The sequence below is a fragment of the Cucurbita pepo genome, chromosome 6 (assembly GCF_057944985.1).
Source record: "Cucurbita pepo subsp. pepo isolate OVF chromosome 6, ASM5794498v1, whole genome shotgun sequence".
Classification (NCBI taxonomy): Eukaryota; Viridiplantae; Streptophyta; class Magnoliopsida; order Cucurbitales; family Cucurbitaceae; genus Cucurbita; species Cucurbita pepo.
The window spans coordinates 10,377,491-10,400,365 of NC_141803.1; the positions used below are offsets into that span (position 1 = coordinate 10,377,491).

At 36.8% G+C, this 22,875-nt stretch overlaps 2 pseudogenes; both read left to right on the top strand.

Moving 5' to 3' along the window:
* The first annotated feature begins 423 nt into the window (after window positions 1-423).
* On the top strand, window positions 424-1,974 carry LOC147792295 (secreted RxLR effector protein 161 pseudogene; annotated as a pseudogene).
* Window positions 1,975-2,185: 211 nt separating this feature from the next.
* On the top strand, window positions 2,186-17,469 carry LOC147792296 (uncharacterized; annotated as a pseudogene).
* The last annotated feature ends 5,406 nt before the right edge of the window (window positions 17,470-22,875 follow it).

Consider the following 22,875-nt stretch of genomic DNA (forward strand, 5'->3'; position numbering starts at 1 on the left):
CTCTTGTAAGACATGTGTCTTGAAAAATGTCTAGAGCATACTTCCTTTGAGAGATAAATTTTTTTTTCTAGACCTAGAAAATTCAATGCCTAGAAAATATTTCAAATTCCCTAAATCTTTGATAAGGAATTTCTCGAGTAAACTAGTATTGAGATGTTGAATTTCTTTGAGATCATTGCTTGTCAACAGAATATCATCAACATAGATAAGAGTTGCAGTGAAAGAAGTACCTTTACTCTTAATAAATAAAGAGTAATCTGCTTTGGACTGCGTGTACCCTACATTTTGTGTAGTGGTAGAGAATATGGAAAACCAATTGCAAGAAGCCATTTTTAAACCATAAAGAGATTTATGGAGCCCACATACTATATTCCCCCCCTGTCGGCGAATACCTAGTGGTAAAAACATATCGTCTAGGTTACCATGGAGAAAGGCTTTTTGAACATTCAACTGATGAGTAAACCATTTTTGAGCAGCAGCAATAGTGAGTAAGCAACGAGGTGTAGTAAGTTTCGCTGTAGGAGAAAACGTCTCTTTGTAATCAACACCTTCAACCTGAGTGTGTCCCTTTGCTACTAGTCGAGCTTTATAACGTTCAGTAGAACTATCAAAGTTGTGTTTAATCTTGTACACCCAATGATAGCAAATAGCTTTATGGCCAGGTGGTAGAGGAACGAGAGACCAAGTATGATTACGTTCCAAAGCTGTAATTTCATCATTCATAGCCTGCTGCCGTAATGGGTCACCAACTGCCTCATTATAGGTTTTAGGTTCTGTCTAGGCTGTAATAAGAGCTAGAAAAGCACGTTGAGTATGTGAAAAATGGGAGAATGAAAGGTAATCATGAAGGGGGTACCTGGTGCCAGTGTAGGGACTTGAGCTAGAGGTTAAATGATTGTCTCCAGAAGACATCTTATTATCATTATAACAAGCTGAAGGCTATTTGGTACGCGTAGAACGTCAGAGTGGAATTGATGTATCAGTGGGATAAGATTAGAATTAGTGGGTGAATCTGGAGAAGGAATAGAAGGCAGAGAGTCAACGATATAGTAGTGAAGGAAAAGAAGGTGGGGGAGAACTAGAATGGATGTTTGAGTAGGATGAATCATGAAGTGGTAAAATGGGAGTTGAAGGAGCTAATGTCAAAGTTTGTGAAGCTAATGAAAAAGGAAAATCATCGTCCCAAAATTTAACATCACGACTGATAAAGTTTTTATTTTAAGATTGCTTGTCATACAACTTGTAACCTTTATGACCACAAGGATATCCTATGAAAACACAAGAAATTGCCCGAGGTTCAAATTTTTGCTTAGGGTGTACTACAATTGCATAACATACAACCAAAAACTTTAAGATGGTGAAATGTAGGTGGTCGTTTGTAGAGTGCTTCAAAGGGTATCTTGTTAGATAACAACGGTGATGGTGTTCTATTTATAAGATAAACAGTAGTTAAAATGGTGTTCTATGTAGAGTGCTTAAAATGCACTCTACCTAACTTTAACTCGGCTTGATATTTCTTATGCAGTTGGGGTTATGAGTCGGTACATGCAAAGTCCAAATAAGCCTCATTTGGATGCAATTCGACGTATCTTGAGATATGTCAAAGGTACAATCGACTATGGTCTTTTGTACAAAAGAAGCAAAGACTGCAAGCTAGTTGGACACTGTGATGCTGACTATGCAGAAGACCACGATACTCGGAGGTCAACCACTAGGTATGTGTTCAAGTTTGGTTCAGGAACAATTTCTTGGTGTAGCAAGAGACAACCAACAGTATCATTATCAACTATAGAAGCAAAGTATAGAGTAGCGGCTGGAGCAGCTCAGGAAAGTACATGGTTGAAACTCTTAATGGAAGATTTGCACCAGAAAATTGAGTATCCAACATCACTTCTTTGCGACAACCAATCTGCGATTCATCTAGTAGAAGGTCCTAAAGGAAGAAATCGAGATGTAGCAGATCAAGACAGATGACCAAGTGGCAGACTTGTTTACAAAAGAGTCGAATACGGGCAAACATGAGAGTTTTCTCTGTCAGCTTAACATGGTGCGGCGATTGAGGACTAGTGCTCAGGGGAAGTGTTAAAATATTATCACTAGCCCAATAGAGACAAGCCCAATAATTGTACGAGCCCATTATATATTTATTTTAGTAGAGATTTTAGGAAATATACTAGATGTTTCACGAAAGCGATCTCGATATTTTAGGAAAAATATTTACATTTGTTAGGTCTAGATTGCGTAGGGTATAGTATAAATACCCCTCAACCCTACCTAGTGTTTCATCCCAAGAAATCCCAAGCATTATAAAGTAGTAGTATTCTACAAAGTGTCTTGTATTCTCTTCTCGATTGGTCTTAATAAAGAGTGCGAGTGTTTCCCACAGAGAGTTGTGTTCAACATGCGGTACGCTTCCAATTCATCCCAGAGTGCTTTGAGCTTGGTGAAGTATGCTGACAGTGCCATGGTTCCCTGTGACATCATTATTATCGACTTTTGTATCTGAAAAATTGCTGGAGCATTCTTTTGTGAGAATTGATCGTGAAGATCAACCCACACTTGATGAGCTATCTTGGCGTGAATAATTCCATCAGCGATATCTGCTTCAACTGAATGAATTAACTAAGATATTATCATACTGTTGAACTGATTTCAGTGTTCAAATTCGGTTGAATTTGCATTTTGAGACGGTTCTTCAATAGTGCCATCAATGAAGCCAATTTTCTTTTTGGCAATAAGAGCATGCATAACTGATTTACACCCAGATTGGTAATTTGTTCATATAATTCCTAAAAAATAAAAAATTAAAAAAAATTAAAAAAAAATTAAAAAAAAAAATCAAAAGAAAATCTGTTTATTTCCATATTTTAATTCATAATTCATGATTTCAGGATATGCATTGGACGATACTGACCACTATAAATGTCAAGCATTCACTAATCTCATTCCATAGTCTTCCCGTTCTCTTGCCCATTTTTCTAAAAATTCTTTTGTAACATTTATCTTCGGATCAATGGTCGTGTCTGTCAAGATAATGTCTCTTACTGTCGCAACTTTAGGTGTGAAATCCTTTATATTTGGAGTCGTAGCTGAGAACAAGAAGGTAAGCTTATGTTCATAAATTGTTAAAGATCACGTATTTGCTTAGATTGATGTCAGTTAGTATCTGATTAAATCTCCTTATAGTTAGGGGTTGATTTAGTTTTGATTTGATTTAGTTTTTTATTTGTTTACTTGTTTGTTACCCGATTTTCTGTAGATTTGTAGGTAGATTTTCTAAATATCTTTTTGTATTCTCTTCATATATAGAGCATTCTTGTTCTTCATAATACAATGTTCTTGTCAACCATTAGATTACTTACTTTTTCACTAACAATTGGTATCAAAGCTATCTTCTTAAGGGATCTGTGAGATCAAAATGGAAGGTGAATCTAGTTTTTCAGTTATTGCACCATCAGTCTTCGATGGAGATAGTTATCAAATGTGGGCAGTTCGTATGGAGACTTATTTGGAGGCTTTGGATCTGTGAGACGCAATAGAAGAGGATTACGAGGTCCCTCCACTTCCAGCAAATCTTACTGTAGAACAAATCAAAGCACAGAAGAAAAAGACGACAAAAACAATCAAAGACAAAAGCTTGCCTATTTGCAGCAGTATCTCAAATGATCTCATGCGAATAATGACTCTCAAAACAGCAAAGAAAATTTGGGATTATCTTCAAGGCTGAATATGAAGGAGATGAGAGGATTCGTGGAATGAAGGTCCTAAATTTGATTAGGGATTTCGAGCTGCAGAAGATGAAGGAGTCTGAGTCAGTGAAAGAGTACTCTGACAGATTTCTCAGCATTGCCAACAATGTGAGATTGTTTGGTTCTATGATAAATGATTCCTGGATCGTTGAAAAGCTGTTGGTCACTGTTCCAGAGAAATTTGAAGCCACCATTACTACTCTGGAGAACACCAAAACCTATCAAAGATTTCTCTTACAGAGCTCTTGAATGCTTTACAAGCACAAGAGCAAAGGAGGTCTATGAGGCAAGAAGGGGTGATTGAAGATGTCTTACCTATCAAGCATCAAGACAACAACAGGTATAAAAATAAGAAAATTTTCAAAAACCAATCGACGAATGGAGATTCATCTGCCAATTATTAGAAGACAAAAGGAGGAGGTTTCAAAAAAATTATATCCACCTTGCCGCCATAGTGAGAAGAAAGGTCATCCACCATACAAGTGTTAGAGAAAATCTGACGCCAAATGCTCCAAATGCAATCAACTTGGATATGAAGCTGTGATCTGCAACGCCAAAGATCAGGTGAAAGAAATAGATGCATAGGTAGCTAATCAAGAAGAAGAAGATCAATTGTTTGTGGTAACTTGTTTCTCAGGCAAAGAATCAAGCGAGAACTGGTTGATTGATAGTGGGTGCACAAATCATATGTCATATGACATATGACAAGAAGTTTTTTGAGGAATTAAGAGACACTGAAGTCAAGAGAGTGATGATTGGCAATGGTGAACACTTAGAAGTCAAGGGAAAAAGCACAGTAGCTATAACAAGCTATGAAGGTACAAAATTTATTCCATATGTTTTATTTATACCTAAAATTGATCAAAATCTCTTAAGTGTTGGTCAGTTACTTGATAAAGACTATAAAGTGTGTTTGAGAATAAGCAGTTCTTGGATCGGAGATGCTAGTGAAAATGACTTGTTCAATGTCAAAATGAGAGGAAAAAGCTTTACTGTAAATCTGGCGGCCATCATATCAAGAGCTAGTGCCACTGAGATTTGTCACAAAGGACTTGGGCACTTTCATCATCGAGGTTTGCTTCAGATGCAGTGAAAGAAGCTGGTAGAAGGACTCGCTGACATTGATGATGACATGCCTCTTTGCCATGCTTGTAATTTTGGGAAGCAACATAGGCAACCCTATCCTAAACAGGCATGGAGAGCCTCGAAAAAACTGCAGCTGATTCATACTGATCTTTGTGGTCCTCAGTGAACACCATCATTAAATGGTAATCTTTATTACATTATTTTTATTGATGATCTAACAAGAATGTGTTGGAAGTTCAAAGCCAGAGTTGAGAATGAAAGTGCATGCTTGATTCAAAATGTAAGGTCAATTAATGGAAGGAGTACACTTCGGAAACTTTTAACAGATTTTGTGAAGGGTTGGAATTGAACATCAATTGACAGAACCACACACTTCTCAACAGAATGGCGTCAGTGAAAGGAGAATAGATTCATTGATAAGCGCCTACAATGCTGGAATTTGCAAAGCTAGAGGTCCTTCTAGAATCCTTGCAAAACGCTCACAGAGAAAGCTAACTTAACGGATTGATTCCAACCAAGAGCTGGTTAGAAGATGAATGACTCTTAGATCGAACTTGGAATCTATGATGGTCACTCTTAGACCAAGACAATTCACTCCAGAATTAGCTTGATCAAAACTAATTCAATGAATCGGTTTAAACATCAAACCTAAAGCAAGGTTTGAAAAAGAATAACACCAAAAGGGTATCAAGAAAACACAAAGGTTTTTTCTGTATTCAACAAAATCCCCCAAACATGAATATTACATGCCTTTAAATAGGCCAAGAAGATAACCCTAACAAAATAAAGTTCAGTCACCAACCACTAATAAATGCTAATAAAATAAATGCTAATAAATGCTATTAAATACAAATTGAAGAATATAAGGCAATTCATACAAACTATTAATAGATGCTATTAAATATAAAATGAAGCAAATAAGGCATTAATAATTTCCTTAATTGGTAATTCAACTACCAAAGGCAAGTCTTCTAATTACTTTCCAATATCGCCACTCCATTATCTTCTTGATTTGATATGCTAATGCTATAAAGATTTTTGGGCTCAAAAGTCTTTGTTTCAACCGGTACACTAGCTAGCTTTTGAAGATGCAATGTATAGGCCTCTTGAAACTTCTTAACCTTGCTTCTTGTAATCGGTACTTCGGGTACATGCACGTGATCAGTTGTTGGATTCATATAATTCATAATGGAGATGACGAGATGCATGCTTCATGAGAAGGATCTTCCAAAACGTTTTTAGGGAAAAGCAGTAAACACTGTTGTGTGCTTGCAAAATGGAATTTCAACAAAAGTTGTGAATGACCTGACACCATTTGAAGTTTGGTATGGTTACAAACCTTCTTTAATGTTCCTTAGAGTATTTGGGTGTCTTTGCTTAACTTACATTCCACAGGTCAAGCGTGATAAGCTTGACAAAAAGGCAGAAGCTGGCATCTTTGTGTTGGGTTTTATGTCCTAAAACTCATAGTTTGTAAACAAAGATATATTCTATTTTCAATAAAGTTATTATTGTTGTTTATTCAGAAAAAATTGTTATTGAATAAAGTGAACTTTACGATCATTAATCTAAATCCAATAAACTAAGAACTCTGGCTATAGTATGACTACTTGAACTATATGTAGAGACATAAGAGTGGATCAAGTTCAAGTATATAGTCAAAATGATCTATAGTATAAGGATAAGGCTGAGTACCTTATTCTGGGGACACTATGGATGCGGCCCACTTTTGTATATGATATAAACAATGCGATCACTAAATTGTGCATGTGGAGACATGTGAGTGGGGGCGTCCTATGCAATGAGTATTGCATAAGATCGGACCATGAAGAAAACCACTCTCACTTTATAAAGTCGTTTACTGTTGAGACTGATTTTCTTTTCATTCGATAACCTAGGTAACTCGGTTTTAATCCTGAGCTAACCATGAACTCCTGTTTATTCGGAATTATCCTTAGATTTGCATGGGTGAGAGTGGCTCTAGTTCGCCGACTCAACAGGCCTCCCATTTCAGGGGTAAGACTGGGTGAATGGCTGGGGACGTGGGGTGCAAGACGGAATTCACTCCTACCCACTTTTAGGGATAGAAGAAAGGTAGTTCCCTTAAGCACTGACTCCAGGTCTTGAACAAGGGGCCCCACCCTCTCATTGGCCTGAGAGGGATTCGGTTTACTGGTTGGACCACAAACCAATTGTTTATTAGAGGATCAGTGAGACATAAGGAACAAGAAGTAACTTCAGGGGTAAAACGGTAAATTGACCCAGCTCTAGTTACGAACAACCTGTGAAGGATCGACTTACTAATCATGGTTATATCAGATGGACAGAAATATATCTATAGTGAGGGGAGTGCAACTACTAGGCTATAGTGGAGTGTCCTAGTAGTTAACGAATGTTGGTTAACCAGGTTAATGAGTTTAATCGGTTAATCTTGAATCGTTGGAGCCCATGATCTATAGGTCCATTAGGTCCCTCTGCTAGCTCATATCGGACTAAACCATAGAACAGTGTGACGAGTGAGTTCGAAGTGTTCGAATTCAAATTAGGGAATATGCGTTACATATATACGATATATTTAACCGCAATTTTATTTTATTTACGAAATAAGCGAAAAGAGAGAATCTGAGATATTTAAATAAGATTTAAATATCTTAATCAATTATGTGTCGGAATTGACTGGGATTGGCATTTGAATTAATATTAAATATTAATTAAATAGTTTAATTAATTATTTAATGTTACTTTAATTTGAAATTCATTATTCAAATTAATTGTTGAATTAAAATGAAGAAAGTCAAAATGTTGACTTTCATCTAATTAAAATGAAGAAAGTCAAAATGTTGACTTTCATCTAATGGAAAAATCATGTTAGTGGAATTTTGAGGTGTCAAAATTTGGTTTAACCAAACTTGCATGTTTGCCAAATAAACCCCACAAGTTTGAGTGGAATTTTGAGTGTCAAAATTTGGTTAACTCAAACATGCATGCTTGCCACATAATCTCAAACATTTAAGTGGAATTTTAAGTGTCAAGATTTGGTGATCTCAAGTTTGCATGAACATGCAAACTTGACTCTTTAAATAGAGTGATCATGATACTTGGAAGGAATTCTTCATCTTGATGAAAAACCTCTCACAAGCACTCTCTTTCACGTATACAAAATCCCTCCCAAGTTTAGTCACTCACCGGATTCCACAATCCCGTTCTAAGGCCGGAGAATAGTGGAGAAGACACTAGTGGTGGTTCGAAATCGGTTCGTGAGGCAAAAGGAGTTTGAACTACAAAAGGTTAGTATTTAAACTCATTAAGTTTTAATACTTATGAACATGCTAGTCATTTACAATAATTGATGTTCTAAAAGTGCCTAAGATCCAAATTGCTTCCGCATGTGTTATATTAACACCAACAATTGGTATCAGAGCAAGTTTTAGGCACTTTATTTACATTAATTTGATCATGGTGGGTACCATTTCATGCATGAAATTTGTGGTTGCTAAAGTGGATGGTTTTGGTTTTGGCATTTTTTTTATGCTTCCATTTGATACAATTATTGTAATAAGCCTAAGGTGTATGGGCTTTAATAAATGAAGAAAGGTCTGTAATTTTTATAAAGTCATTAGAGTCCACTTTAGGTTGTAATTGATCGAAAATGGAAGAGATAAGCAAGCTGAACCGAAGAGGATGGAAGAGGCGGTTCGGGTGATTTTTCTGTCGTTGGGGACCGATTGAACGTTTTTAAGGGTTGGTTGGTCCAGTTCGTGATCGTCGGGAGCGGCTCAAGTTATTTCTAGTTATTAATGTAATAATTTAGTTAATTGCTTGCTTTAAAATGCCAAAACCAACCCACTTTAGTGTGTTTAATTAATTATGCATTATGAATGTATGTTTTAATTAAATAGTAAATGTATATGCATAAAGTATGTCATATAGATTTAAAATCCCACCATAGGCTAAGCATGTTTCATGCATTCCAAGTATGTTATAAGTGTTATAATGTATAGTATGCATGTCTTAGGGTTCCATGAGTGATAGATATAAATTGTTATATTATTGCATGGAATGGATGATTATATAAATTGTTATATAAAGCATGTTATAGGTTATTTTCAACGTCATAAAATGAGGTAGACGTTAAAATCTATAATAAAGATAACAGCATGCTCACTAAGGGTTAAGAACCGAGCACGATCAATTTAACAGTTAAAAGGGGTCGATGTCTTATAAAATTGCGGTTACGAGAAAGCTCACCTGGCACGATCTTGTCTAAGGCTGAAGGTACTTAAGTTGACGGTTTACGGAACACCTGCTACCTGGAGATCGGACCAGTACTTGAGCTTAGTTAGCCGAGTTTTATGAGCATGCTTAAGTGATTTAAGATTTAGAAAAATCACCTAGACTTAAGTTATATTTAATTAGCCGGAATATACTTAAGTAATGAGTATACCCAACCATATAAAATACTTAGTGGGAGGAAAATGGTGTATAAGATACATCGTTTTCTCTTCACGCTCTCTGTAAAATTCACACAGTGAGATTCATGCTCGGCCTCGTGTCGCCCTGGGAGCGTCCTCCATTCGGAAGGTATTTGCATGAGTCAATAACAAGGGGAATTGAGAAAGTATTTATAGTAAGTGGGAGAAGGAAGTCAACACGTCCTATGGTCTCCACCACTAGGTTGCACCGTGAGATTCCCATGTTCCGCCTGCATGTTGCCCTAGAGCAACTACCCATTCGGAGGGTCGTAACATGGGAGTCGGAACAACGCAAACTCCAGAAATGGATAGGATTTCTTAGGTCCATTCCCAACTTTGGCCTTTTCATTCGATAGCGTTGTTGGGGCCGATTTCTGAGGTCTGAAATTGGTGGGTCACACTTGCGAAGAATTACTAAGAGTTAGTATATTCTTGACCAAAAAAGCGATAACTAAAACACTATAGGAACAAGAGTTATTCTGGGATTAGTGTTTAAGTCAAGAATGTCTTGGTTTAGTGAATGAGTGATTGACTGCCCCTCGGTAGCAGTTGCTCTAACTCACTAAAGTATCGTTGCAAATCAATAATGATTTGGGTACATTATTACATTTGCTAAAACTGATTGGATTAAACAGGATTAAGTCAAAATCACTAATAGAATTTTCTTTATATCACAGCATGACAAACTCAATAGTACAATTACTCGCTTCTGAGAAATTAAACGGCGACAACTACACAACTTGGAAATCAAACCTAAACACAATACTGGTCATTGATGATTTAAAGTTTGTTTTAACTGAGGAGTGTCCTCCAAACCCAAACTCAAATGCAAACCGAACAGCTCGGGATGCATATGACAGATGGATAAAGGCAAATGACAAAGCCCGAGTGTACATTCTAGCCAGCATATCTGATGTCTTGGCTAAGAAACACGATGTTATGGGTACTGCTAAAGAGATTATGGAATCTCTAAAAGAGATGTTTGGACAACCGTCCTTCTCCCTTAGACATGAAGCCATAAAATACATTTACAACTGCCGTATGAAAGAAGGGACCTCAGTTAGAGAACATGTCCTGGACATGATGGTCCATTTCAATGTGGCAGAAGAAAATGAAGCTGTCATTGATGAGAAGAGTCAAGTCAGTTTTATCATGATGTCTCTTCCGAAGAGCTTCTTCCAGTTCCGCACCAATGTGGTTATGAACAAAATAGAATATAACTTGACTGCTCTTCTCAATGAGCTACAGACTTATCAGTCCCTCTTAACAAACAAGGGACAAACAGGAGAAGCAAATGTTGCTATCTCCAAGAAATTACTACGAGGATCGTCCTCCAAAAATAAGTCTGGACCTTCAACTTCTAAAAGTGTTTTGATGAAGAAGAAGGGAAAAGGGAAAAATAAGATTCCTACTAACCGCAAGAACAAGGTTCAAAAAGTAGATAAAGGAAAATGTTTCCATTGCAACGAAAACGGGCACTGGAAGAGAAACTGCCCAAAATACCTTGCAGAGAAGAAAGCCGAAAAGACACAACAAGGTAAATATGATTTACTCGTTGTAGAAATGTGTTTAGTAGAGTATGACAACTCAACTTGGATACTAGATTCAGGGACGACTAATCATATTTGTTCTTTTTACCAGGAAACTAGCTCCTGGAGAATGCTTGCGGATGGCGAGATAACACTCAGGGTTGGAACAGGAGAGGTTGTCTCAGCAAGATCAGTAGGAAATTTAAAGTTGTTTTTTGGAGATAGATTCATTATATTAGATAATGTACTTTTTGTTCCTGGAATGAAAAGAAATCTAATATCCATCTCTTGTTTATTAGAACAGTTGTATAAAGTATCTTTTGAAATCAATGAAGTGTTCATTTGCAAAAGAGGTATTCATATTTGTTCTGCAAAACTAGAAAACAACTTATATATGTTAAAACCGAGCAAAACAAAAGCTATTTTAAATATTGAGATGTTTAAAACAGCTGAAACTCAAAATAAGCGACAAAAGATTTCTCCTAATACCTATCTTTGGCACTTAAGACTAGGCCACATTAATCTCAATAGGATTGAGAGATTGGTTAAAAGAGGACTTCTAAATAAGTTAGAAGACAATTCTTTACCTCCATGTGAGTCTTGTCTTGAGGGTAAAATGACTAAACGATCATTTTGCGAAAAAGGCTATAGAGCCAAAGAAACCTTAGAACTCGTGCATACAGATCTCTGTGGTCCAATGAATGTCAAAGCACGAGGAGGGTATGAATATTTCATCAGTTTTATTGATGATTATTCAAGGTATGGCTATCTTTACCTAATGCATCACAAGTCGGAAGCTCTTGAAAAATTCAGAGAGTATAAGACTGAGGTTGAGAATCTATTAGGTAAAACTATTAAAACACTTCGATCAGATCGAGGAGGAGAGTACATGGATTTAAGATTTCAGGACTATATGATAGAACATGGAATAAGGTCTCAACTCTCAGCCCCTGGTGTGCCTCAACAAAATGGTGTATCAGAAAGGAGAAATAGAACTCTATTGGACATGGTTCGGTCCATGATGAGTTTCGCTCAATTACCCGATCCGTTTTGGGGATATGCAGTGGAGACTGCTACATACATTTTGAACATGGTTCCTACTAAGAGTGTTTCAGAAACACCTTATGAGTTATGGAAAGGGCGTAAAGGTAGTTTACGTCACTTCAGAATTTGGGGATGTCCAGCACATGTGTTGTTGCAAAATCCCAAGAAATTAGAACGTCGTTCAAAATTATGTCTATTCGTAGGATACCCCAAAGAGACGAAAGGTGGTTTGTTTTATGATCCTCAAGAAAATAGAGTGTTTGTATCAACGAACGCTACATTCTTAGAGGAAGATCACGTAAGAAATCATCAACCTCGTAGCAAACTAGTATTAAGTGAGATTTCTAAAGAAGTTACTGATAAAACAACAAGAGTTGTTGATCAAGCTGGTCGTTCAACCAGAGTTGTTGATGGAGCTAACACTTCTGGTCAATCACATCCTTCTCAAAAGTTGAGAATGCCTCGACGTAGTGGGAGGGTTATAACTCAACCCGATCGTTACTTGGGTTTGATAGAAACTCAAGTCATCATACCTGATGATGGCGTTGAGGATCCATTGTCCTATAAACAGGCAATGAATGATGTTGATAGAGATCAGTGGATTAAAGCCATGAATCTTGAAATAGAGTCAATGTACTTCAATTCAGTCTGGGAACTTGTAGATCAACCAGATGGGGTAAAACCTATTGGTTGCAAATGGATCTATAAGAGAAAACGAGACCAAACCGGTAAGGTACAGACCTTTAAAGCAAGACTAGTAGCAAAGGGTTATACCCAAAGAGAGGGGGTGGACTATGAAGAAACCTTCTCACCTGTTGCTATGCTTAAATCAATTAGAATACTCTTGTCTATTGCCACATTTTATGATTATGAAATTTGGCAAATGGATGTTAAGACAGCTTTTCTAAACGGCGATCTTGAAGAGAGTATCTATATGGCTCAACCAGAGGGGTTCATTGAACAGGATCACGAGCAAAAGGTTTGCAAGCTTAAAAGATCCATTTATGGGTTGAAGCAAGCATCTCGATCCTGGAACATAAAGTTTGATACTGCGATCAAATCTTATGGCTTTAAACAGAATGTTGACGAACCTTGTGTTTATAAAAGGATAGTCAACTCTACAGTAGCTTTCCTGGTGTTGTACGTTGACGATATCCTACTAATTGGAAATGATGTGGGAATTCTGACTGACATTAAGCATTGGCTAGCGACACAATTCCAAATGAAAGATTTGGGAGAGGCTCAGTTTGTTCTTGGAATCCAAATTGTTCGAAATCGCAAGAACAAAACACTAGCTTTGTCTCAAGCATCGTACATCGACAAAATGTTGATTCGATATAAGATGCAGGACTCCAAGAAAGGATTATTACCTTTCAGGCATGGAGTTCATTTGTCGAAGGAACAAAGTCCTAAGACACCTCAAGAAGTTGAGGATATGAAACACATTCCCTATGCATCAGCGGTCGGTAGTCTGATGTATGCTATGCTATGTACCCGACCCGACATATGCTATGCTGTGGGAATTGTCAGCAGATATCAATCCAATCCGGGACGTACTCATTGGACTGCCGTTAAGAATATCCTCAAGTATCTTAGGAGAACGAGGGACTATATGCTAATGTACGGTGCTAAGGATCTGATCCTTACAGGGTACACTGACTCAGATTTTCAGACCGATGTAGATACAAGGAAATCGACATCAGGATCTGTCTTCACTCTGAACGGAGGAGCAGTAATATGGAGAAGCATAAAGCAAGGTTGCATTGCTGATTCCACCATGGAGGCTGAGTATGTTGCTGCTTGTGAAGCAGCGAAAGAAGCTGTATGGCTTAGGAAGTTCTTAACTGATTTGGAAGTCGTTCCAAATATGCATCTTCCCGTCACTCTTTATTGTGATAACAGTGGAGCAGTTGCAAATTCAAAAGAACCAAGAAGCCATAAGCGAGGAAAACATATTGAGCGCAAATATCATCTCATAAGGGAGATTGTGCAACGAGGAGATGTGATCGTCACACAGATAGCTTCAGAACACAACATTGCTGATCCATTTACAAAGCCCCTCACGGCTAAAATGTTTGAAGGGCACCTAGTGAGTCTAGGACTACGAGTTATGTAATCTAGGGCAAGTGGGAGAAAAGGCATGAGTATGTGATGCCCTAGTTTATTGTATTTCTCTCTACTCAACGTTATAAAACCCCACTAGAGTTTTAGTCCAAGTGGGAGTTTGTTGGGTTTTATGTCCTAAAACTCATAGTTTGTAAACAAAGATATATTCTATTTTCAATAAAGTTATTATTGTTGTTTATTCAGAAAAAATTGTTATTGAATAAAGTGAACTTTACGATCATTAATCTAAATCCAATAAACTAAGAACTCTGGCTATAGTATGACTACTTGAACTATATGTAGAGACATAAGAGTGGATCAAGTTCAAGTATATAGTCAAAATGATCTATAGTATAAGGATAAGGCTGAGTACCTTATTCTGGGGACACTATGGATGCGGCCCACTTTTGTATATGATATAAACAATGCGATCACTAAATTGTGCATGTGGAGACATGTGAGTGGGGGCGTCCTATGCAATGAGTATTGCATAAGATCGGACCATGAAGAAAACCACTCTCACTTTATAAAGTCGTTTACTGTTGAGACTGATTTTCTTTTCATTCGATAACCTAGGTAACTCGGTTTTAATCCTGAGCTAACCATGAACTCCTGTTTATTCGGAATTATCCTTAGATTTGCATGGGTGAGAGTGGCTCTAGTTCGCCGACTCAACAGGCCTCCCATTTCAGGGGTAAGACTGGGTGAATGGCTGGGGACGTGGGGTGCAAGACGGAATTCACTCCTACCCACTTTTAGGGATAGAAGAAAGGTAGTTCCCTTAAGCACTGACTCCAGGTCTTGAACAAGGGGCCCCACCCTCTCATTGGCCTGAGAGGGATTCGGTTTACTGGTTGGACCACAAACCAATTGTTTATTAGAGGATCAGTGAGACATAAGGAACAAGAAGTAACTTCAGGGGTAAAACGGTAAATTGACCCAGCTCTAGTTACGAACAACCTGTGAAGGATCGACTTACTAATCATGGTTATATCAGATGGACAGAAATATATCTATAGTGAGGGGAGTGCAACTACTAGGCTATAGTGGAGTGTCCTAGTAGTTAACGAATGTTGGTTAACCAGGTTAATGAGTTTAATCGGTTAATCTTGAATCGTTGGAGCCCATGATCTATAGGTCCATTAGGTCCCTCTGCTAGCTCATATCGGACTAAACCATAGAACAGTGTGACGAGTGAGTTCGAAGTGTTCGAATTCAAATTAGGGAATATGCGTTACATATATACGATATATTTAACCGCAATTTTATTTTATTTACGAAATAAGCGAAAAGAGAGAATCTGAGATATTTAAATAAGATTTAAATATCTTAATCAATTATGTGTCGGAATTGACTGGGATTGGCATTTGAATTAATATTAAATATTAATTAAATAGTTTAATTAATTATTTAATGTTACTTTAATTTGAAATTCATTATTCAAATTAATTGTTGAATTAAAATGAAGAAAGTCAAAATGTTGACTTTCATCTAATTAAAATGAAGAAAGTCAAAATGTTGACTTTCATCTAATGGAAAAATCATGTTAGTGGAATTTTGAGGTGTCAAAATTTGGTTTAACCAAACTTGCATGTTTGCCAAATAAACCCCACAAGTTTGAGTGGAATTTTGAGTGTCAAAATTTGGTTAACTCAAACATGCATGCTTGCCACATAATCTCAAACATTTAAGTGGAATTTTAAGTGTCAAGATTTGGTGATCTCAAGTTTGCATGAACATGCAAACTTGACTCTTTAAATAGAGTGATCATGATACTTGGAAGGAATTCTTCATCTTGATGAAAAACCTCTCACAAGCACTCTCTTTCACGTATACAAAATCCCTCCCAAGTTTAGTCACTCACCGGATTCCACAATCCCGTTCTAAGGCCGGAGAATAGTGGAGAAGACACTAGTGGTGGTTCGAAATCGGTTCGTGAGGCAAAAGGAGTTTGAACTACAAAAGGTTAGTATTTAAACTCATTAAGTTTTAATACTTATGAACATGCTAGTCATTTACAATAATTGATGTTCTAAAAGTGCCTAAGATCCAAATTGCTTCCGCATGTGTTATATTAACACCAACACTTTGTTGGGTATAACACTATATCCAAAGCTTACAGAGTTTTTCAACCACACACTATTCGTGTTATTGTGAGCCAAGATGATTAGTTTGTTACAAATGAGCAATGAAAATTGGAAGAACTGACGAATATGAATCAGATTTCTAATGCACCAAACAATTTAATATTTTATAGCATGTTAGAAGAGTCTAAAGATGAACGACTAAATTAGCATGAAGATGAACGACAAGAAGACTCTGAAGATGAACGACAAGATGCTTTGGTTGATGATGCACCTGTCAGAGGAGGAGCTTTCAGTGATCGAGAAAAACAAAACCAGGGAGTTGGTTGATCGACCTTTAAACAGAAAGATAATTGGAGTAAGATGGGTGTTCAGGAAAAAGCTTGGAGTTCACAACATCTAAACAAGGAGGAGTGTTAAAGATCACGTGCTAGGAGTTGATTTAGTTTTGATTTGATTTAATTTTTGATTTGTTTACATGTTTGTTACCCAATTTTCAGAAGATTTTGAAGTAGATTTTCTAAATATCTTTTTGTATTCTCTCTATATAGAGAGCATTCTTGCTCTTCATACTACAATCTAGTTATCAACCCTTCAATTACTCACTTTTTCACTAACACAAATTGTTTGATTCTTATTGTGTAGATATTTGTGCATTTGAAACAATCACAACAAGATGAGAACCTCCCAACCAATGTAATAACATATAATTTTCCAAGCTCCCTCATTGATGGTCACTGTCCTTTCTTGTTGTGATTGCTTATGGGCAGCTTGCATCTGGAACTCCCATCCCAAGCAAAGGCACTGTGATCTATCAATATCCAGCGGACCCAACTGTGGCCCTCGGATATCTTTCCCTTGCGTTTATGCTTGCTTCTTCAATTGCAGGATACTTCTCTTTGTTCTCTTTGTTCTATCCTTACCAACGAAAATCCGTTCCTCGAGGTGCCTTTTTTAAGAGCACCAGTTTCTCTATTTTCTTCAACATTGCCTTGTAACTTCTCTTTCCAAATCACATCCTTTACTCTTAACTGTTACCTAAAAAGTGATTTCGAAACGTTATCATCCTTTACTCTGTGTTTGCAGGTTCACAATTAGATTGGCTATAACTTTGCTCGTATGGCCTACAATCGCCGAGCAAATTCACTTGACTCGCAACGTTCATCACAATCTTGAGACAGCATGCAGATCGCTATGACTGGTCTTTTGGGTGGGGGTGCATTTCTATCCCTTGATTCATCCCTCTTCTGGTTGGCTGCCTTAATGTTGGCTGGAAATGCTCGAGAGGACTACTTTGATGAAATAGAGGAAAACAGAGACAGTGTTGAGGCTCGTAAGAACAACGCATGAAATTTCTTTCTTTGGGTAGAATAATAATGATTGACTATTAAGTAAGGACTTACTTGTGAATATGATATTCCAAGGAATGTTCATAAGTAAAATTATAGCATAATTGTATGAGGTTTTATTTTAACTTTTGATTAACGTATGACAACATTTTTCATTTTCAACCTCGACATAAGTCAAACTCAACTCTTTTAAAGTAGTGGTAACCTATAATAATTGTAAAAAAAAAATTATTTTGTAGTTTTGAACCGAGTAATATGGCATAAATTAATATGTAGCACTTACCGTAAGGTCGGGAAATAAAATTCACATAGTCAATTGTACTCGAGTGTAAGGAGAACACCTGCTAATGCAAACCAAGTAAGTGACCTTACTAACGGTTTGGTTAAAAGTTGATGTTTGTATCATGACATGTGTCTCGTGGTTCTATACGTGATATATGCTTGACATGTGTGAAATGTTTACGGAACAATGTGACTATGGTGTGTGCATGAAACGATATGACTAAGATATCTTTATGAAATGATACGACTGGGATATGTTTATGAAACGATATGACTACGATACGTTTAGGAAACGACACGACTAGGATATGTTTATGAAATGATATGGCTAGAGTATGTTTATGAAACGATAAGACTAGGATACATTTAGAAAATGGTATGACTAAGATGTGTTTGTGAAATGAGATGACGATGATATATTTATGAAACGATATGATAAGAATATGTTTATGAAATGACATAACTATGATACATTTATGAAATGATATGACCATGATATGTTTATAAAAGAATATGACTGCGATGTATTTACAAAACAATATGACTATGATATGTTTACGAGATGATAAGTCCATGATATGTTCGTGATACAACGTGACTATGAGATGATACGTGAATGTTATGACACGTGATATGATGATGTACTGATGATATGATAAATATTATTGTATAACACGTTTGGCGATATTGTACATGATATGCTGATGATATGATGTATGTATGATATGACATGGTATGACACGATGCATAATATGAATGATATACGACAAAAGTGTGTGGACATAATGCACAACCGCAATTTATGTAAGGAAACTATGATAAAGATTATGATACAAAGGAAAAATTGAAGGGGTTGTCTTACATGATAATGAATAAAAATGTTGGGATCTCATGCATCATTGTGCGTTCATGCATCCAAGAATACCCCTATTTTACGATGATACAGACACGTACACTACGAGGCAGAAAAATGATCATCATGTTAATCATAATGCTACGACGGTCACTATGCCTTGCAGGTGTCCGACATCAACAGCTCTAGAGAATGCTCGCCTGACCACGATAGGGCCTAGGAGGTGTGCGAACCGATTGGTAGGTTCATACTTGCACGTGTGGACAGTTTGTACAACAGTAAATACACATCCCATTAACTCGTTTAGTATAAATCCCTAAAAACTTATGGAAGTTGTGTGTTGTGTTGTGAAAAATATGGGGAACGGATGAGTTTAAATAGAGAAGAATCCGCAAAAATAAGAATTTAATATAAACCATAAAAAAAAAAAAAAAAAAAAAAACTGACCATTAAAAAAGAATGAAAAGGTAGATCATTTAAAGTATTTTCATATTATATTTGTTGTTTGAAAAAAAAAAAGGTAGACCAGATTTTTTAATGTTTTATTTTAATTTTTTTTAAGTAAATATTAAAAAACTTCCAAATTCATTTTTATTATTTTTTAAAATATAATAATATAATAAAAAAAAATTAATAAAGATAATGTGAGTAATTGAAAGCTCCGGTTACTCTTCCAAAGTTATAAGTGTCATATTTTGATTGATCTATGATGTCAATTTTGCCGCCACATCATCACGTCGGATATCTTATTTCGACTGAAACTTCTTCGTTTTAGCTCTAATTTGAGTGATTGAAAAAGACGTTGAAATCGCTATTCCCAACCTTACACTACGGACAATTCAAAATACTGATAATTGTTAATAATTAAGTATAGATTTTATCATCAAAACATCAATTAATTAATTAATTAATTAATTAATTTGAGATTAAGGGTCAAAAAGTCAACCGTCGACTCACGATTTTAAAATATGTCTTGATCATGTCTGGGAGTTGAAGAGGTTTATAGGATTCCTAGGGCAGCTAGGTTGCTTAGCACGAGCTTTTGACTCCGAGTTACTCTATTCTAACTCCTCGAGTCTTTCTTTAGTCTTGGTGTAATAGGGTATAGACTCTCTTCACGTTGTTCACAATCCTAAGGTACCTAGTCATTTTTGTCATCTTAACCTAAGTCATCGTATAACAAACTTAACTCTTACACCCTTACTCTGTGTAGATAGACATGCTAAGCAGGGAGAACACACAGTCAAACACTCATATCTAAAGCTCAGCATAATTTGCTTCTTTTTCCCATTGAGGACACTCATATCTAAAGTGTCCTAACTGATGATACTTATAACATTCAACGGTAGTTTTGTTGAATGGATGTCTACCTCTTCCTCTTCCTCTACCTCTTCCTCGAAAAACTTCACGAGCTCAATCAACTCCTCTTCTACCAAATCTGGTATCATATGTCACCTTTAGTGCTTGTTCATCACTTACACGTCCATTCAGTCTTTGCTCATGTACCAGTAAGCTACTTTGCAATTCATCAATTGTTAAAGTGTCTAAATTATTAGACTCTTCAATCGAACATATAACACAGTCAAATCTTGATGTCATTGATCTCAAGATTTTTTCAATAATCACAACTTGTTTCATGTGTTCGCCATTAATTTTCATCTTGTTTGCAATGTGAGAGCTCGAGCAAAATATGCATCAACACTCTCACCTTCTTTCATTTGTAGGACTTCAAACTCTTTCCTAAGAGCTTGGAGTTGAGCTCTTTTGACTACGGTGGAACCCTGGTACTTCTGTTTCATAGAGTCCCAAATTTGTTTTGCAGTATCTCTATTAAGGATCGTTTTCATAATAGTTCGATCAATGGCTTGGAACAAATAATTCTTGACCTTCAAGACTTTTAGCTTCTGGTCTGCAATTGTTTTTTGTTGTGCTTCGGTAATCTCTACTCCTTCTGCTGCGGCAGGGATTCCGGTCTCCACCAAAGACCAATATTCCTTTGAACGAAGAAAATTTTTCATAAGCATAAACCAATGATAAAAATGGCAATCAAACTTAGGAATTGCCGGTTGATGAACTTGATTTTAGCTGCCATATTTTGAATCGCTTTCAGCTCACTCTTTAAAGAAAAAGACTGAAGTTTCTTCTTCTCACAATCAGGCCTTGCGATGTGGCTCTAATACTTGGAAACCTTAATTTCATTATTTGAAGAGAGCATTTTGTTTGAATTTTGACTCGTTAGAGCTTTAAAGAATTACGAACCCAAAGTTCGTCCTTACAAGAGCTTGTCTCAACGCTTGTGTACAAGTTAGTCCGTTTTAGAGTTTGGACAATAGTTCACCCAAAGTTCATCATTTCAGACCCTTTTCGAGCTTCGGAGAGTTAGAAACCCAAAGTTTGTCCTTTCAGGAGGGCTACAAAATTAAAAGTTCGCCCTTCCCAGAGTTCGTCTAGAAGTTCATGTCAAAGTTCGTCCAAACTTGGACCCGTCAGAGCTTTGGAGGGCTAGAGACCTAAAGTTTGCTGCCTTTAGAGTTCGCCAAAACCTGGGGCCTAGTATGTCTTCGGATGGTTTTGAAATAAGAAGTTCATCCTTTTTAGAGTTCGTCTCGATATTTGTGCTGAAGTTCATCAAAACAAAGACTTGTAAGAGCTCTATTGTGCAAAACATTATTTTTTTCAAAACCTGTAGAAGATTTGGAGGGCTAGAGACCCAAAGATTGCTAGATTGTCCTTTCTAGAGTTCATCTTGACAGTTGTGCCGAAGTTCGTCGAAACATGGACTTGTTTGAGATCTATCGTGCTGAGAAGCAAAAGTTCATTTTTTCTCCAGTTTGTCTTGATGTTTGGACCAAAGTTCTTCCAAACCAGAGCTTCAGATTGTTAGAAATTAAAAGTTCGTCCTTTCGTCATAATATCTCAGCGTTTAGTCCAAAGTTCGTCCAAACGTCCATTCGTTTGGCATAGAAACCTGAACTTCGTGGCTTGAAGAGTCCGTTTCATCTAGAATTTGACCTGTTAGAATCTTAGAGAGGTAGGAACCAAAAGTAAATCCTTTCCAGAGCTTGTCTCGACGCTTGTGTACATGTTAATCCTTTCTAGATTTCGGACAGAGATTTGTCCAAATTTCGTCCTTTCTAACCCTTTTGAGCTTTGGTGAGTTAAAAACCCAAAGTTTATTCTTTTTGGAGTCTTTCTTAGCGTTTGGACCGAACTTTGACCCATTAGATGTTTGGAGGACTGCAAACTCAAAGCTTGCCCTTCCTAGAGTTCATTTCGAAGTTTGTGCCAAAGTTCGTCCAAACTTGGACCCGTCGATATTTTGGAGACTTAGAGACTCGAAGTATGTTGCGTTCAAAGTTCGCCAAAACCTTGGGCCTAATAAGTCTTCGGTGGGTTTTAAAACCAAAAGTTCATCCTTTCGAGAGATTGCCTCGACATTTGTGTCAAAATTCGTCGAAACATGAACTTGTTAGTGCTCTATCGTGCTGGGAGCCAATATTTTCTTGATGTTTGGACCAAAGTTCTTCCAAACTAGAGCTTCTAAGAGTTGAAAATCCAAAATTTGTCCTTTGATCACACTGTCTTGACGTTTGGTCCAAAGTTTGTCAAAACTTAGATCCGTTAGGCTTAGAAACCTAAACATCATGGTTTAAAGAGCCCGTTTCATTTGGATTTTAACCGTTAGTGCTTTGGTGAGTTTGGAACCCAAAGTTCATCCATTCCAGAACTTGTCTCGACTCATGTGTACAAGTTAGTTCTTTCTAACACTTTTTGAGCTTTGAAGAGTTAGATACCAAAGTTTCTCCTTTATGGAGTCCATCTCAGCATTTGGACAAAACTTCGACTCATTAGAGGTTTAAAAGATCACAAACCAAAGTTTGCTCTTCTTAGATTTCTTCTTGAAGTTCGTGCCAATGTTTGTCTAAACTTGGACCCATTTGCGTAGATTTGTTCATGTCTATTGGTGCCATGTTGGAGACATTGGCATGTGTGTCTTTTACCGCTGTCATATACATAGCATTACCAAAAAGTTTCTGTCGACGCATTCGTGATGGTACCTCGACGTCACGGTTATCCTATCCGAACTAATTAGTTTGAAGACATTATTGATGTTTTAAAATTTTGAAAAGCAAATTTCATTAGAATTGAAACTTTAACCTCCGAAAAGATAACGAGCATTTTTATTCATAAAATTATTTATTGAAATTGAATGAAAGTCGGAGTTCATTATTTCCAATAATACATTAACCGGAAGCCCTTGCGAGATCCAAAATACAAGTAAATACCTTGGTCTCTAATTGCCCAAGTGCAGTTATGATGA